Below are 18,961 nucleotides of genomic sequence, written 5' to 3' on the forward strand. Positions count from 1 at the left end.
TCTGAGGCAATTGGGGGAACTGCTGTTAGTAGTGGTACCGAGAAATGTGATGTATTACCTACTGCTGGTAGAGTTGGTGTTGCTGAAGCTGCTGCATTTGGGCTTGCATGGCCCGCATGCATTGCATCAAATCATCAAGTTGGTTCTGGCTAGTTGCCAGGGGGACAATGGTTGGTTCAATGATGGTTGTCTCGATAGAGGGGGGAAGGGGAACATTCACAGGCACCACTATTTGTAGCACATTCAGGCTAGGGATTCCGTTCACTAAGAGGGGGATGGTGAACTGCTCGATGCAGACAGTGGGGGGCTGAGGGTGTTTCCCGACGACATTCAGGTCGGCATTACGTCTATCACTGCCGGAAGAAGCCATGAATGCTAAGTTTTCTTTCTTTAGAAAAGAGCTAGGGGTTGGGGGAGGCTTTTTGAAGCGGTTCCCACAGACGGCGCCAAATGATGATGCACGATCTGGTCAGTCCTAGCTGCTGGTAACCTTGCCTCTGACGGAGCAGGAGGTGCCTGAAACAGGGAGGAAACAAGAGATTCCGGGGGAGGAACCCGGTGGGAATGCTCTGATGCTCAAGTTAGTACTCTTGAGAAGGCAAGAAGAATGAGAGACTTTGATACCAGAAGGCGCAAAAATATCACATATCTTTACTCTAGGGGAAGAGGGCTTTTTAAAACTACCCTGGTGCACTCACTCCCAAGCCTCTGCCCGATTAGTCATAACTGCCTCTATGGGGGGTAGGCATAACCTCCATTGTCTTCTCTGTCAGGGTCGTCTCTACAACAACTGAGATGACGGTAGCAGGTGGTCGTTGGAGTACAATTGTCATTTTGTCAAATCCCTGATCAGTCAGGCACACCGCCTTAGAGTACGGGCTTCCTTGTCAGGTACGGTTATTCAGTCACGCAACCTGGAGCCAAGGTGTCGGACTGTCCCGAGGTGTCGGGGTGTGGCCCGGACTGACCCGAGGTTGGTTAGTCTAGGCTTTGTCCTTTGCGGGGTTCCTTGCAAGGCTCGGGACTTCTAGGGAGAGCTCGGGTTCCACCTCATGGGAAGTGTGGGTTCCTTTCGGGGAGCTTGGGGCCTCTCCTTGGGGAGCTCGAGCTTCTTTTTGGGATGGCTATCGCTGTGCCTTGGTTAAAGTTAAATTATATACTTTCAATTATCCATTATAGTTAAACTAAAAGAATTATAAAATCAATTATTATTTCAGGAATTAACAAAAAATCATAATTAAAACATTAAAATCAATACACACATAATAAGAATATATTATTAGTAAATAATAATAATAATTATTATTATTTATTATAATAATAATTTAATATTACTAATTTCAAAATCAATACACACATAATAAGAATATATTATTAGTAAATAATAGTAATAATAATATACTTATTATTATTACTCATTTCATAATTATTAATATATTATTAATCTATATTACTCAATAAAGACATGGAATAAAAAAAATTATTCAAATTGCTACTAAATGAATGAACTAAAAATCTATGAGTATTCTAATTGACTTGAATTTGACACATCAACACGCCCAAAATTATAATTTTAGCCTACATTTCTATTTCTATCTCCCAATTCTCGTAATTCAAACATACCATTATGTTATGTATAGGTTTCGCTACCGCCTTTTTCCTAAAGATAAATTCTATCCAGTCTTCGTGCATTGTGGGGAGCTTAGAATTAAAATCTGTAACCATGATCGACCAAAAGAAGCGTTGTCACCTAACTTGGAGGTGACTTCCAAACTTAGGGTGGTCCCATTATTTTTCTTTCCTTCATGTTTCCTCTGTTGGATGGGCTTTGGAATCTTGATTATATCATTAGTTGATTGTAGCCATACATGATGACGATTTGATTGTAGTCATATATTTTTCATCTCTACTTCAGAGGATTGATGCATCTACAAATGTTGTTTGACATGGATTGTTTTTCGTACTAGCTCTTTGAATGATTTTCTTCCTTCTCTACCTCTTTAAATGCATATCATTTAAATGCTTTTTATCCATCCATATGTCCTTAAATATTTAGTAATATTTGTGATATTGTTGTAAACATCCATATAAATTTGCTATTTTATAAATAGATTAATGATTTCAAAGTTATTGATACTTTTCTAGGGTTGGCTTGCCGAAGAGGACATTGATTTTTTATTGTTAAATAGTGAACTTCAAATTAAGTGATACAGTAGTTGCCCCTTACTTAGTATGGGGTCATTGTCTACCCTAAATGTCTATTATAAATAATTAAAAAATGAAATAATTCAGATTAAATCAAATAATTACTTGCTGAAAATTACTGAATTAAGTAAATAATAATGACAATCAATTATTTATAGAAATAATTAATAATATTAACAATCATCAAGTACTTAATTAAATAAATGGCAAAAAAAAAGAAAATAACTATCATCGGTTATCATTTATGTTTATTCAAAGCATGCCCCATAATAATTTCCAAATACAGTAATTAAACCTTAAATAAGAATCAATATTTGTTAACAATCATTAAAATTGTTAAGCCAAATCATTAATGTTTATTCTTAAATGCAAAATATGAATTAACATATCTATTATATAATAATTGTAATAGGTTGGAAAAAAATAATTTAAGTAATTTTTTAAATAATAACAAATTTAGTTAATATTATTACTATATAACAAAAAAATTAAATTAAATACTAAAATAAATTAATTATAATAATAGTAAGAATGGTTAAATTAAAGCAATAAACAGTTCAAGTTGAATTTAATGACCCGTATAATTTTACGGGTTTGACATATAAGGGTCAATTTATGTGGATCCGTAAACTATATGAGTGTCTTAAAAAATGGCAGTTTATAAATAGTAATAAAAATCATTAATGTTTATAATTAAAAGTAACTAATAATAATTAATTATGCATATTGTGAAGTTATGCATATTGGGAGAAGGAAAAAGAGAAAATACATCCATATAAAACTGTTTATGATTTTGCTTCATTGACTTAGGGTTGAAGATCTTCTGGAAGCTCTGACAGTAAAAGGATGTAATGAGCTTTTGCATCAAGATCTTGACAGTATGAAAACCGTATGGTTAATGCACGTCTTTCCGTGCGAAGACAAGTTGAATAAAAACCAACAAGCTCCATTTGGAGCTTTTCAAAAATAGCCCAAAACAGGTCTCACACATCTTTTTGGCACAATTTGGAGGCTAGATTTCTTGTAAATCAAATGAAAAAAAAAGACCACAACGTGATCTGCTTGACTTTTAAATAGCTGATAGATCGCACGAAAAGATATACCAAATAGAGCCTTAATTAGGCTCTTAAGACTGCATTTGACATTCCTTATTTTAAGGAAAGGATTCATTTCCTTTTTTGCAATTAAAAACTTGTTACTCATAGAAACCGTAAAAAGGAGATAAATCATTAAAACAAGGAATGCCATTGAGTTGCCGATTAATAGGAAATCAGGAAATCTGGAGGATGGGCAAGTACAGGCTCTTCCTGGGCTAACTGGGGACGTGGGGTTGACAACGTACTCAATCAATTAATAATCAGAAGGGCTAAGGTTGGCCATATGCTCCACAGCCTCCACCCAACCCAAACCAACAAGGAGTTTCAATTGAAAAAAGCAAGACAAGGACAGCCAGCTCAAACCCATGCTCTTTATATTTATTGCGTAATATAATATTTGTGTCATCGTAAAGCATTCGTCTCTTCACCATGACCATGCTTTTTGTCCCTACCATGAGCCACATATCTCTTCCCTGATTCAATTGGCCCAATCTGCATTCAATGCCCTAATCGACTGTAAGTCTGTTGGCCAGTATAGAAGGCGGCCGGAAACCAAGCAGGATCAATTTAGAAGCATGGTTTAAAAAAATGACTTAGAAATATAACTGTTCTGTTCTGGCCAGTATGAATGAATGATCTGTTTTAATAAAATAATAAAAAAATAAAAAATAATTAAAATTAAAAAAATGATTAAAAACCATTAAACGAATCAATAAATTGATAGTTTGACTACTCAAATTTATAGATCCTTAATTGGTTTAATGGTTTTGACCAAGGATCAAATTTGAAATAAAACGGAACCGATGATCTAAACGATTGCCAAGCCGAATGATCCGACCGTCCAAGTCACCGGCCGTTTGAAAACCATGCTAGAAGTAGCACAGCCATGGCGTCAACGACGTTATAAAATATATGATCCCACCGAAGGAAGGAGTTGAAAGGCCCACAGACTGGACCAGGACATCGATATCATTCATAGACCATAGTGCACCACCAGACCCACGCTAGCTAAACAGTCAACTTTGAGGCTTCTCTCGATCGAATATCTCCCTCCTTTCATCATTAGATACGCCATCCATTATTAGATACTCCATGACTTTATCACCTCAATTCCATCCATCCCTCCTTTTGACTCCATAGAAATTCTTCAGAAGATTCTCAGATGCCAAAGAAAGCTTCCACTGCTTTGGTGGCCGTGACTACTTTTGTTTCTTTTTTACAAGTGGATGAGAATGGGATGTGCATTCTTTTCTTGCATCTTTATCATTCAAAGCTGTTTATGTGCAAAAACTATTATCCATATATTATCAAACTACAATGTTTCCTGAGCATTTAAAGAAAGTTGTCCTCTTGATTAGGTAATTGGTAATAATTACTTTTCCTTCTAATTATTACCATTGGAAATATTACCAACCCTACATGTACATTGTGATATAATGAAGACCCCCTTGGGCAGTTGGGCCTTAGTATATAGGAATCAAGCCTCCTCTAAATGGGAAAAATCTTTACATCTGTGCCTTACAAGGAGGCATCCTATAATGTCCCACAATGCATTCCTGCCGTATATTAAAAATATCTCCCGATGATAATATTAGATCTGATGATATCATTACGGAGAGATATTTTTAATACTGTACAGATCTGAACTCATATGAATATATAGTGTATGTTGAATTTAATATTATTGTTATTTTTTCATGTAGATGAGATGAAAACAAAATGATAGAGCCGTACATGCTTTCCTAATGCTCCTAGCACCACTGGTTATGACACTCGATGGTGTCTGGTTATCACTTATCAGTATAGAGCTTGGTATTAAAATGTGGCATGAGTCGACTAGGGCCGTAAACAGATAGAATTGGATTGAATTCACTTATATCTGCATTTTATATATTTGTATTTACATCTGATTATCATGTCGGATTTTGAATCAAATTATGACTTAATCTATAATCATCTTATTGTATTTAAAATGATATAAAATAAAAAATTTAAAAAAATACTTAATTATTTTTATTTATATATAAAATAAATGTATATAAATATAACACATTAAAGCTATCAATTATATATGAATTTTATATATTTATAATATATATATATATATATAATATTTTTTATCGGACTTGGATTTTACTCAATTGAGGTAGAATTAAATTTTCATCCGATCCAATTATTAATTGAATGCAAATTTTAACACCCAAATTCGAATTAATCCAATTGAGATTCAAATGACTTTCGGAGTCCATTGACAGTTAGCCTTAGAGTCAGCTGCAATAATAAATGGATTTCACAACCACAACATCTACGTCAACGTGTTTGGGATTTTGGGACTAAAAATTTGAAAGCAACACACATTGAATTGATTATTGCTTAATTTCCTCAATTTCGCAACATGTTTTTTTTTTTCTTATCCCCATTTTATGTTGAAAAATGTCAACGGGTCTGCATAATTTTACCTCAAAATAATTTCATTTGCAGTTCAAAGAAACTTTTCCATCCCTTTTACATCAAGGCTATGCAAACATAGTACAAAGAAATGCAGTCCAATTTATACTACTTATAAAAGTGTGAATGAGGAGGTATTGACTTCTTGAATTATTCTTTATTGAAATATCCATCTTCATGAATTTAGTTCATTTTTATTGAAAGGGCAGAAAATGTAATTAAAAGAATACAATTAAGTACATTCAATTACCTCTCATTAAGTCTTATATTTAAGTCATTAAGGCTCCATTTGGTTTGTGGGATGGGAATGAGAAAAATGGAATATTCCAAAAATATTCTCTTTTCTCTCATTTGTTTTGAGAAAAATAGAGGGATGGGATGAGAAAAATGGTGGGATGTCAGATCCCAAAATCTTGGATTTGGGGTTGCACCAAAACCGTGTGACCCCGATGGAAAATTTTGAGAAATCACTGTTACAAAAGCGGAGCAGAGCAGCAGTAGCGGCAGCGGCTTTCGAACCCAGATCTGCTACCTCCGTTCTAACCTAGAAGCAGAGCAGTGGCGGCAACTTTTGAACCCAGATCTGCTACCTCCGTTCGAACTCAGAAGCAGAGTAGCGGCGGCGGCTCTCCGAACCCAGATCTGCTACCTCCCCTTTTTGAATCTAGATCTTTTTTCTTCTACCTCCCCTTTCGAACCCATATCTGTTACCTCCATTCGAACCCAGAAGCAGAGCAGCGACGGCGGCTTCTCATTCTTCTTCTTCTGCTACCTCCTCTTTCAAACCCGGATTTGCTACCTTCCCCGTTTAAACCTAGAAGCAGAGCAGTGGCGACGACTTCTTCTTCTTCTTTTGCTACCTCCCTTTTCGAACCCAGATCTGCTACCATCCCCATTTGAACCCAAATCTTCTACCTCCCCTTCCTCCCTCTCTCCTATCTTCTTCGTCATAGTGCTTTTCCCATTTATTTTCTCATATCTAAAACCAAACAATGGAAGTGTAAATTTTTACACTTTCCCATCCCATCCCATCCCTCCCAAATCTTCCCACAAACCAAGCGGAGCCTAAATAAATCACATTCTCTCTCATTGAATCCAACATTTATACTTTTGTTTATCATCATTAAATTCCACTAATAAATCCATACACAATAATTATTAATAGAATAAAATTTTATATTTTTTAAAATAAATATAGAAATTAAATCATATTTTTCATCTAGGTGGTGGGTAAGTAGTTCAACCATTTGGGTCAAATAGATAATTTTATGATGTCATAAATAAATAATACAAATTTAGAAATATAAGAAATACAAAAAATGTAAAAAATTTTGAAAAAGTAATTGGACACATTTCTATTATTATATATTTGTCATCATTTTATTAATGATGGACATCAAATATACAACTTAAAATCGATGGAAAATTAAACCATATTCCAATCTGGGAGGTGGGTTAGTGGTTCGCCTTTCAGGTTAAATAGGTTTACCTATGATGTATAATTAAAAAAAAATAGAATAGTACAAAAAAATAGAATAAACAAAAATAAGTATGATAAATAATAATTTTTTATCAATGATATAAATGAAATGCAAAATTTAAAACTAGTTTGAAAATGAAACCATTTCCATATCTAGATGGTAGGTAGGTCAATGATCTAACATTCTGGGTCAAATGGGTCAATCTATGATGTTATAACTAAGTAACGAATATTAAATACATACATACATAAACTCAAAGAAAAGTATAAGCATTATATTAAGAATTTTGATACAATTCTATTGTCATATATTCACCATATTAAAAAAAATAAATATGAAAATAAGTTTTACTTTTATCGATGATGAAAATGGAATACATGATTTAAAATCAACCGAAAAAGTAAAATAGTTTTTCCATTCAAGTGATGGGTTAGTGGTTAAACTATCCATGTCAAATGGATGCTATTATTAAATAATAAAATACATAAAATTCTAGAAAACGTAGAAAGTTGTCGATAATTTTGGGTACATTCTATAATATTATATATTCATCATATAAAAAAAGTGTGATATGAAAATTACTTTTGTTAATGATAGAAATGGTATAAAAATAAAGAGCATTAATGTCTAACACATGACACGACTAACCATGTCAAATGGTTCAATAATTTAATTAGCTAGGTCATCATAGGCAAGTGGTTTGGTAGGGATGCAAACAAATAAGATCATATTTGAATTAAGGTATATTCAAATCTGATATGATCCAAAGATTCGATCAGATCTCATAAATATTGACTCGAATTTGAATCTGATCAAGATGCCAGATATTTGAATATGATACGATCCAATTTAATTAAAAAAAACAATAAATTATTAAAAGGAAAAGAAAAAAAATAACAGTTGAAATATTGAATTGGTATCTATAATATAGATAGGAAATGGATAGAGTAGAACTAGAAGTTTGTATTTGGTAAAGAGTTAGAGTTCACATTTCCGCCCCACAAGGGGCAACCCCACAACACATCCCCACTGTGTATTGATAACTTCTCCTAATGATGATATCATCGATTCTCGGGAGATGTTCCCAATACATGATGGGGATGTGTTGTGGGGCATTGTGGAGAGGAGATATGATCTCGATGGGATGATATAGGTCTGCATATAAAACACAATGGCCAATGACTTGGCCTTGGCAAGCAAGTGATTTCATCCCTGTTCACATGGTTTCATTGCCTATCAAGTGATGATTAAACTTAATTAGTAATTGCATATATATTATTATACTAGTGGGCACCCATGCAATGCACGGGCTTTGCTAAGTAAGAGCTAAACAATAGAAATACATAAAAGCATACAATTGTTTAATATTTTAAATTTTTAAATAATTAATAATTATTTATATTTTATATACTATTTTAATAATCTTTTTTACAATATAAAAATAACAATAATTAATTTCAGCTAGGATTGTTTATCAAATTGTTGAAACCAATCAACCCAACCCATTTTTTGGTATTTTGAGCTTTTTCCACAGGCCAAAAGAACATGTCAAAACCACCTTAATGAATTGAGTTAGGTTAAGGGTCAATCCATCACAAAATCTAAATATGGACCTTAACCTAAATCCGAGTTGATGCCCAAAAGCTAAATTTGTCAAATAAACCTAATTTGTGCCCAACTCTAAATATGGACATTAGCTTAAACCCAAATTTATGACAAACCTAAATTTGCCAACTAAAACCTAACTTGTTCTCAACTGTAAATATTGACCTTAGTATAAACCCAAATTGATGCTAAAAACCTAAATTTGTTGATCAAACCCCAACTTTATCCAACTGTAGATATTGACCTTTTTTTCCTATAGCTCCATTTGGAAGGAGTACAAATTACAAATGTGTAGAGTACAAATTACAAATAAACCTAATTGATGCACGAAACCTAAATTTGAAACTTAATAAAAATTTTATTATTTTTACTATTTTATATGTAAACAACTATAAATATATATAAACTTTGGTGAATCAATGTTACTTCGTTTTTTCCTTAAAAATACATTTTTCAACATCTCTCAAACATGTGGTTAAGGGCCTATCCATGACCACCTCTAAACATGAACCTTAGCCTAAACTCAAATTGATGACAAAAACCTAAATTTTCCAATCAAGCTAATTTCTACTCAACTCTAAATATGGACCTTAACCTAAAGCCAAGTTGATGCCAAAACCTAATTTTGCCAACTAAAACCTAGCTTCTACCTAACCCTACTAAATATGGACTTTAGCTTATATCCAAATTGATGCCAACAACTAAAATTTTCCAAACAAAACCTAACTTTTGTCCAACTCTAAATATGGACTTTAGCCTAAACCCAAATTTATGCAAAAGATCTAAATTTTAAGCTCAATAACTAAAAAATGAAAAGAAAATATTTTTTTCTACTATTTTATATGTAAAGAAATAGAAATTTATAAAAACTTTGTTAAATTACTATTGCTTCATTTTTCCCTTAAAAATACATTTTTTTGAAGAGTAGCTCACATGAACCTCTTCCTCTCATCTTATGCATGTTGTTATCTATTTATAAATTAAATCATTAAAATAAAAATTTAAAAATAAAAACCCTCTTGAGTCTTAATTATCTCTAATAAATTCGACAATTATTCTCTTCAATAGGATTATTCTTAACACACACACAAACATATTCTCTAGATTTCTCAATTTTCAACCCCTTCTTGTTCTCAATAAGGCCATGCTCCTTTTTGGATTTTGAGAATGTAGGACACATAAAAAAGTCACTTTTCTTGGGTAAGTGATAGTGGGTAGCTTCCCCACTTGGGGAAAATGGCCAAAAGAAAAAGAAATGGAGCCTAAATTAAATGGATTGGGTGAGGTTAAGGGCTAATATATCCATGACCAACTCTAAATATAGACCTTAGCCTAAACCCAAATTAACGCCAAGAACCTATATTTGCCAACCAAAACCTAATTTTTGCCCAACTCTAAATGTGGACCTTAGGCTAAGCCCAAATTAATGCAAAAAAAACCCAAAATTTTTAACCAAAACCTAACTTATTTTGAGCCAATGCATTAAATGGCTATAATACAAAGAATTTGAACATACATTAATATTATAAAATTTGAACATACATTAATATTATATATTCTTCATATTAAACAAAAATGTGTTTGAAAAAATAAGAATTATTGTTAATAAAGATATAAATGGCTAAAATACAAAGAAAAAATGAATTAATGTCTTAATCATAGTCCATTTTCCTGGTTAAATAGGCTAATGGTTCAACCAGTAAGGTCCTTTGGTTACTCATTATTATCATCATCATCATTTGGTGCTGCCACGTGCAAAAATAAATGTGAAAATAAGAATTACTTTTATTGATGGTGAAAATGTAATACATGACCTAAAAATCAACTGAAAAAGAAAAAAAATGGTTTTCCATCCAAGTGGTGGATTAGTGGTTCAACTATTCATGTCAAATGGATCAACACATGATGCTATTATTAAATAATAAAATACTTAAAAATCAAAAAATGTAAAAATTTGTAGATAATTTTGGGCACATTCTATAATATTATATATTCATAATATAAAAAAGTGTGATTAATGAGAATTATTTTCATTAATGATATAAATGGGATAAAAATTAGGATAAAAAATAAAGAAAATTAATGTCAAACACATAACTCCACTAACCATGTCAAATGGTTCAATGATTTAATTAACTAAGTTGTTGTAGGCAAGTGGTTTGGTAGGGATGCAAATAGATCGGATCGGATTTAAATTAGAGTATATTTGAATTTGATTCGATTCAAAGATTTGATTGGATCTCGTAAATATTGATTCAAATCTGAATCCGATTAATATGTTGGATATCCGAATCTGATATGACCCGATTTAATTAAAAATAATAAATTATTAAAAGGAAAAGAAAATATAACAATTGAAACAAAGAAAAATAAAAAATATATAAGTATTTTTTCAACTATTTTCAACATATAATAAGTTTACAAAAATCAATATAAATAACATATTTATAAATAAATAACAAATAACATACATATATAATTAATTAATTTGACCACAATATTAAAAACCAATATTCAAACAATATATTGGAATTGCATTTCCTCTTGGTAAATAAGTAATTTTTATTATCTCATAAATTAAATAATAAAAAATAAAAATACTGATTTTTTTTTTATAAATTTTATAAAAAAAAGTGGACATGCATTAATATTATATATTCTTCATATTAAATAAAAATATATTTAAAAAAATACAAGTTATTATTAGTAAAGATACAAATGGCTAAAATACAAAGAAAAAAAATGAATTGATGTCTTAATCATAATTCATTTTCCTGGTTAAATAGATTAATGGTTCAGCTGGTAAACTCATTTGGTTGTTGATTATCATCATCATCATTTGATATCGCTACATGCAATACACGTACACTTTAACTAGTAAGATAAAAAAAAATCATGATAGCAAGATTTGTAACTGATATTTTCTTCATTTTGAACATTCCATATTTAATGGGATTGTAAGGTTGCAAATGTCACATTAAATGGGATTGTAAGTTGATCCATCCACAATGACATCCACTACCACTAGCTAAAATCTCCAATTATGTGTTCATGTGTGATGGGCTGATAATAGAAGCATCTTCTTTGGCAATTAATGTATGCATGCATTTCCCCTGTGATTGTGTCTACCGTTACCATTACTGGTTCGCTGTTGTTGCTGCTGTAATAATCATTTATCCCATCATTCAATTAATTAGTGGTTGTAGGGCTAGGGTTTGCTACCCCTCTAGCATGAAACATGTGGTGGGTCCTGTTGACTGTTTTTTTTTTTTTACTCTCAATCTTTTATGACCATTCTATTTCCTTTCATCTTTTCGACAGGTGGTTAATCCAAAGGGCCCCCCCTCTCAGGGGATAGCTTTGATTAATTACATCATCCCTAAAGTAGGGTTGCAAGTCGGGCCGGATTAGGTCGGGTTAAGGCCAACCCTAATCCAACTCTAAATTTTAAACCCCAACCCTAACCTAATCCAACCCAACCTTTAATATGACCAATCCAACCCTAACCCTAATTCTAACTAAATTCCTTCAATCATAACCCAACCCAATCCAACCCAAAGTCAATTTCGGGTTGGGTTGGGCTCAACCCAACCTTCTTCCCATTCCTTAAAACCTCATAGAATTTATGGATTTTAGATCTTAACTCAACTTTCATTATATATATTAATCCTATGTTTCATTAGTATTTGTTTGTTGACGTTTTTTTTCTTTGTTCTTTTAGTACAAAATTCAGAAAAACAAGTGTTAGAAATAGCTATAGTTTATTATGAGTTATGACTTAAGATAATACACAAAGTTTTCAAAAGATATAAAATAATGTTATTAAGGTTTTAGTCTTTCTGATTAGGATTAAGTGAAGTGATTATTTTAAAAGAAATACATGATACTATGTGGTGGGGGATATAATCAATGTATGTTATATATTACATATAACATATATTTATATATAATATATACTATAGAATTGGGTTCGGATTAGTTTAGGGGTCAACCTTAACCCAACCCGAAGTAAAGTTGGGTTCATAAATTTCAACTCTAACCCTAATCTGAACATCAACCCGATCCAACCCAATCCAACTTTTTCGAGTTGAGTTCGGACCAACTTGGCCTAAGTTGGAGCCTTACATATTGGTGTGAACAGTAATAGGGTGCAAGTAAGGTCCATTGCAACGGTTATGCGGGTTTGGTCCGGCCATCCCATCACTGCATGTGTGATGTGTTATGAAGAAAGTTCATAATTAATTAAATTAGTTAAAAAACATTAAAATTTAGAGTCATTTACTTAAACACTTCATATAAAGACCTACCTGCTAGTTTGTATATTATTAAAATACTACATATAGTTTAATTTACGAATTGCAACTGCTATAATAACGGACCTTCGATCACGAATAGTTTTGTATTTCGTTCTAGGAATATGGCCATATGAGTCTCGTCTTTTTTTTTTTTATTTAAAAAATGCATCTAATAATTCTCATGCCAGCTTTTTAAGTTTGGAAAGAGTACAAATACAAACATATACCAGACAATACAAAATACAATGTTTTTCACTCTAAATATTTGTATACTCCTTCCAAGCTAAGACCCCATTTGGTTGGACAGAATCAAAATTTCATTCCATTTTCTGCTAGAATGACATTCCTCCATTTGAGAGAATGGCCATTCCCTACCCCTCTCTCGGGAATGAAGTCTCATTCCTACTAATTCCAATTACCATAGTTTTCAAAATCGGACTGAAAAAATCGGGAACCGATTAGGTGGTTGGTTCCGTTTTTCCCCAAAATCGGATTTTTCCCAAACACAGTTAATTTTGGTTAGCAAACCACTGACCCGAGTGATTAATAGTTTGAACGGTTTTGACCATTTTTTATTTATTTTTAATTTTTATTTTTTTGTTAGAATGGACCGACCATTTGACTTGAGAACCATACCCTGACCAGTTCGTTCTCCAGGTCGATTTTAAAAACCTTGTCAATTACCATTCTCATTCCTGTTTAAAACCAAACAAACTATGGGAATAGGCCATTCCGTTTCCAGAGAATTTCAATTCCAATTCCGATTGCGAACCAAATGGACCCTAAGCCTTACCATTTTGGGAACAAAAACCCTCCCTCTACATCGTCCATGTATATTTTTCCCCTCTACTCTGGCTCCGCTCATAAAAAAATTCCTGCTCTGCCCCTATAATTTGTTAGACATCGTAGAAGATAAGTGAAAATTCAAAGAACTTTGTTTTAACATTTCTTCAAATGCGCATTACAAGCTGTGGTGTTCTCGTTTTCAGTTGAATCAATACTACTACATGCAGTTTTTGAATGGTAAAGTTGAACCTATGGTTTTAAAAAACGACTAAAAATGGAATCATTCTGGCCACCGATTTAAGGATCAACGGTTCAACTGTCTGGTTTGAATGAATGGCCTATTTTGATAAAAAATAAAAATAAAAAAATAATTAAAGATAAAATGGCCAAAAACCATTGAACTAATTGATAGGTCGATGATTCAACTGCCCAGATTAATAAATCATTGACTTATTCAACGATTTTTGACGAGAGACCAAATTTAAGATAAAATAGAACCGATTACCTAAATGCCAAATGGTCCGACCATCTAGATCAAACGTCAGTTGGAAAACCATGATTGAATCACAAGTGGAATCTAAACTACCCTTCCCTTTTCTTGATTGTTACACGACCTTGATACACGTTTTTCTTGTAGCAGATCCCGCCCCGTACCAAACATCCTCCGTGAGTCCATGTAATTACAAAATACGCCAATAATTCATACAAAATGCACGGAATTCCGCTACGCATAGTGTACCTAAAGACTAGAGAAAGAACAGAAGCAATAGTACATAAATAGAAAATTAAAATTTCTACTAATGTAATTTTCTTTCTTTTGCACAAGCAACATTCTTTTGAGAAATTTGAAAGAAAACATGGAGTAATCTTGCTGCAGAAAAACATGGACTCTAACTGTTTTGTGGGATCAGGGATTCGGAATCGGATTTTGACAAGGTGGGATCTGCTCCTCACACATGGCGCCTCACAACAACTTTTTTGGCACATTCCTGTAAATAATAACACATATAAGTACAGGAAATGTCCTCAAGGCATAGTGGGATGTGCCTATGAGGGACAAATCTGATCTGAAATTTGAATGGGTCCAACTGTTTAATTGGGTGAAATTGAAATCCTATATCTATTCATGTTGGAATAATTTGGGGGAACTCTTATTTCAATTTATTTTAATTTAGATCCTAATTCCTGTTTGAACCAAATAAACTATAGTGATGTTTGGCATTAATAGCGCCACATTAGATAAAAGGATGCTTCAAATAACACCCTTTTGTTTGGTACCGTTTTCTAGGAAAATGGTGTATTATTGTCAACGATGCAATGACATGGCATCATCTTGGTAGGTGTTTGGCATCGGTGCTGAGAACATCACACCATTTTCTGAGAAAAACGGTGCTAGACATGCGGTGCTAGACATGCGGAGTTGTAAGTATCATTTTCTAACAGTGTTTATTTTTTGTTTGGAATTGGTGCTACCACATAGACTATTTTCTAAGAAAACAATACTAGTTTTGTTTGGTACCAGTGTTGGCAGCAATATTTTCAACATGGTCTATATTATCCAACATCTAAGATGATGCCACATCATTGCACCGCTGACAGTAATACATCATTTTCTTAGAAAACATTGAATTTGATATTGTTCCAAACCATACTTTCTCAATTTCCAAGGCGCGGTCTAGAGTAACGTTTTTTTAGAAAAATAGTACTAAACAAGAGGGCATTGTTTAAAGCACCACTTTCTCTGATGTGGTGCCTATGTGGCACCGTTTACTGAGAAAACAACATCGATGCCAAACACCCACTTGGACATTGGATAATATAGATCAATGTTGAAAATGTTGCTGCCATTACTATTACCAAACAAAACCAATGTTGTTTTCTCAAAAAACACCTTTGTGGCAGCACCAATTCCAAACAAAAAATAAACATTGTTTTTTTATTTTTATTTTTTGAAAATAAACACGTTGCTAAGAAAATAATGTTTACAACTCCACATACCCAACATCATTTTTCTCAAGAAATGGTGTGATGTTCCTAGCATCAATGCCAAATACCTACTATAAAAATATATCATTCTCATTCCAATTTCAAAGAATTTTGATTCTGATTTGACTACAAACCAAACGGACCCATTTTTTTTCCTAATCTAGTACTTCTTCCTTTAGCTTTCATATAATCTATCCGAAGTTAATTTAAAGAGTTAGTCCTATGATCATAAAGACTGATACTTACATGAAAGTATACGCTTTGTTTTTTTTTGAAGATGATGGTAGGATAGAAAACGACTTCCACTGAGATCGGCTAAAAAGAAGAAAAAGCAATTCTACGACTTACAAAGGATGGAATTATACTATTTTTTTTTTCTTTTGATAAAGCTATTAGTACTGTATTACCATTAAACCACTATCTTTAATCTAACTCTACTTTTCATTTATTTCAAAAACCACCAAACACATCCCAAGCCCCATCTTCTGTTGAATGAAGTAGGTAAGTAGATATTTTTGAAAGAGAGTAGGTAAGTAGATGCCCTTTGCTTTATGCAGGTTTATACTATTATTATGCCTCCAAAACTCGCTTTCTTTCTGTTGTGATTTTGTCCATCTTTCTTCTTTTTTTTTTTTGTTTCTCAAAATTTATTGGTTTTCCACAGAAAGATTTTAAACCCGACATTTCATTTTACAAGATGTCAACATCCTGACTACTAACCGGTAGGCTGGTCATTCGGGCGGTTTGGTCCAATCTGTTGGGACAGAAGAACCGACCAGACTAAGTCCTTTGTCTCCCACATGCCTCAAGAACGAAGAAAGAAAAATTTCAAATAATCGAGGCGTAACTCAGCACTTACACCTCCAGTCTCATTGCTTGGCAGCTTTAATTTGGCCGTTTGGCAGAGCAACCAGGGCTTCTGCATATTGGGGTTCGGGATCACATTGAAACAATGAAACATGTAGGCCAGCGTCTAAAACCGATTTATCCACTCAGTAAATTTATTTGGGCATCACTGAGACCTCAGATGAACTATTGGTGGACTGACGTGCAACTTTGTATGTAGCGAGAGACAGATAGTGTTTGTCCTCTTCATTCAACTTATTATGTGGGGTGCAAATGGTGCTTATGCCTTGAGAAAGTCAACCGCTCCACTTGTCACTTGTGAAATCGAAATGGTACAAAATTTATATACTACTACTTCAGTATTTCACACTGTTCATTTATGTTATCTTCCTATTTTACCCTACCCCACATTCCTCATTATAATTCTCGTATAATTTGTTCTATCTGATTTAATTTTTTGCCAGCTTGTTTACTTTGAAAACAAACCTGCTATTGATTCCACCGCCTGCATATATAAAAATAGTTTTCATCTAGGCTGTGTTTGGTTTTGAGAAATTTATCAAGTGCCTGACGGACTCTTTTCACTAACTTTTCAATTTTCAACAATTTTCTAAGAATCATGTAATTAGAAGCATATTATCGTCATAATTTGTTCATTGGCTTAAGAATATCAATTTATATTACGGAAGTTGGAAGGCCCATTTCTTCATTTCTTAAATACACCACGAAACTACTGGACTATTGACTTTCATTAACTACTATCCACTTGATCGTTACAGCCTCTAAACAACAATTTGGGGAGCGGGGGACTGGGCGAGCAATAATCTCCGGTCCATGTGCATTCTGTTACCGAATTTATAATTCTTAAAGGGGTATTTGGTACAGTATATATTGTTAAGGATGCAGTGTTACTGTCTTTTGACTAGATTAATACAAATTTATAAGAGTATTATTATATATTGTTGTCACATTATATATGAGTGTCATTATATATATGTATAACATAATGTTTTTAGAATTGGATCGGACTGGATGGTCGGATCAGAAAAATCAGGAATCAGTCACTTGGCTGGTTCCATTTCACTCTAAAACCGTCTTTTGGCCAAAAACTGTAGATTTGGTCAGTGAATTGTTGATTTATTTGAACAATAATTTTTTTTTTCATTTTTATTTTTATTTTATTTTTAATTTTTTGTCAGAACAAACTATCTATTTGATTTGAACAGGTAGACTGTTTGACCCAAGAACCGGACCCTTGAATGGTTCATTGTCCGGTTTGGTTTTAGAAACCTTGATATAATGTATTGATCAATTTGAAACATTTTTCAAAACATTTCAATTAGGAAAATCCCTCTCCCAAATTTATATTGATTTATCAAAACACATCCACAATAATGGCACTATATCAAACACCTCCAAAGATAACATGAAATGTATTACCACAGTAAAGGGGCGTTTAGGAATAGAGTTATTCAATGAAACGGGACCTCACAGTCGCAAAAGCAAGTCTGTTTTCTACTGTGCTTTCATCAACCAAACATTCATATGCAGTTCTTCATTATAGCCTGTTTTATCCTTTTTCAAACTGGAAATTGATCGAAATAACAAGCAGAAAAGACTTGCAAGGGTCTCGAATGGTCTCTCTCCCTCCTTATCAGATTTTTCTGTAAATGAAAATGACTTATTATCAAACACATGCTAAGCTATTTAGGGCTTATTTGATTCATGGGAATAGGGCTCTGGAATTGGAATCGAAATGCAATCATTTGATTGGATAGAATAGAAATCCCAATGGAATAGAATTCTAATTCTGATATGAATCAAACAGTTTATAAGAATAAGCCGTTTTGATTTTTCTTATAAGGGATTCAATTCCAATGCCAATTCAAGAAGCGAACCAAATAGACCCTTTATTATGTTTGCTACGTGACAATTGTTCTTATTTTCTAAAAGCAAAAGGGGTTTTTACCATCCAGTCTACTTCATAATTCATAATTTGATCGTACAAAGGGAAAAGATGTCAAATTCGAGAGGAAATTAATAAAATTTGGTTTAACTATCATATATTTACTGGAGGACTATAGCTCAAATTCTCAGGAAAGTTCTTAAATTATTTTATTCTATGATATACAATGTTAAAGTTATTTTTAATTTATTTTATGAACAATATGTTTTAATATTTTAAATTTAAATTTAAATTGTCAATGATATA

The sequence above is a fragment of the Nelumbo lutea genome, chromosome 1 (assembly GCF_056320005.1).
Source record: "Nelumbo lutea isolate HS-2025 chromosome 1, American lotus-T2T, whole genome shotgun sequence".
Taxonomy (NCBI): Eukaryota; Viridiplantae; Streptophyta; class Magnoliopsida; order Proteales; family Nelumbonaceae; genus Nelumbo; species Nelumbo lutea.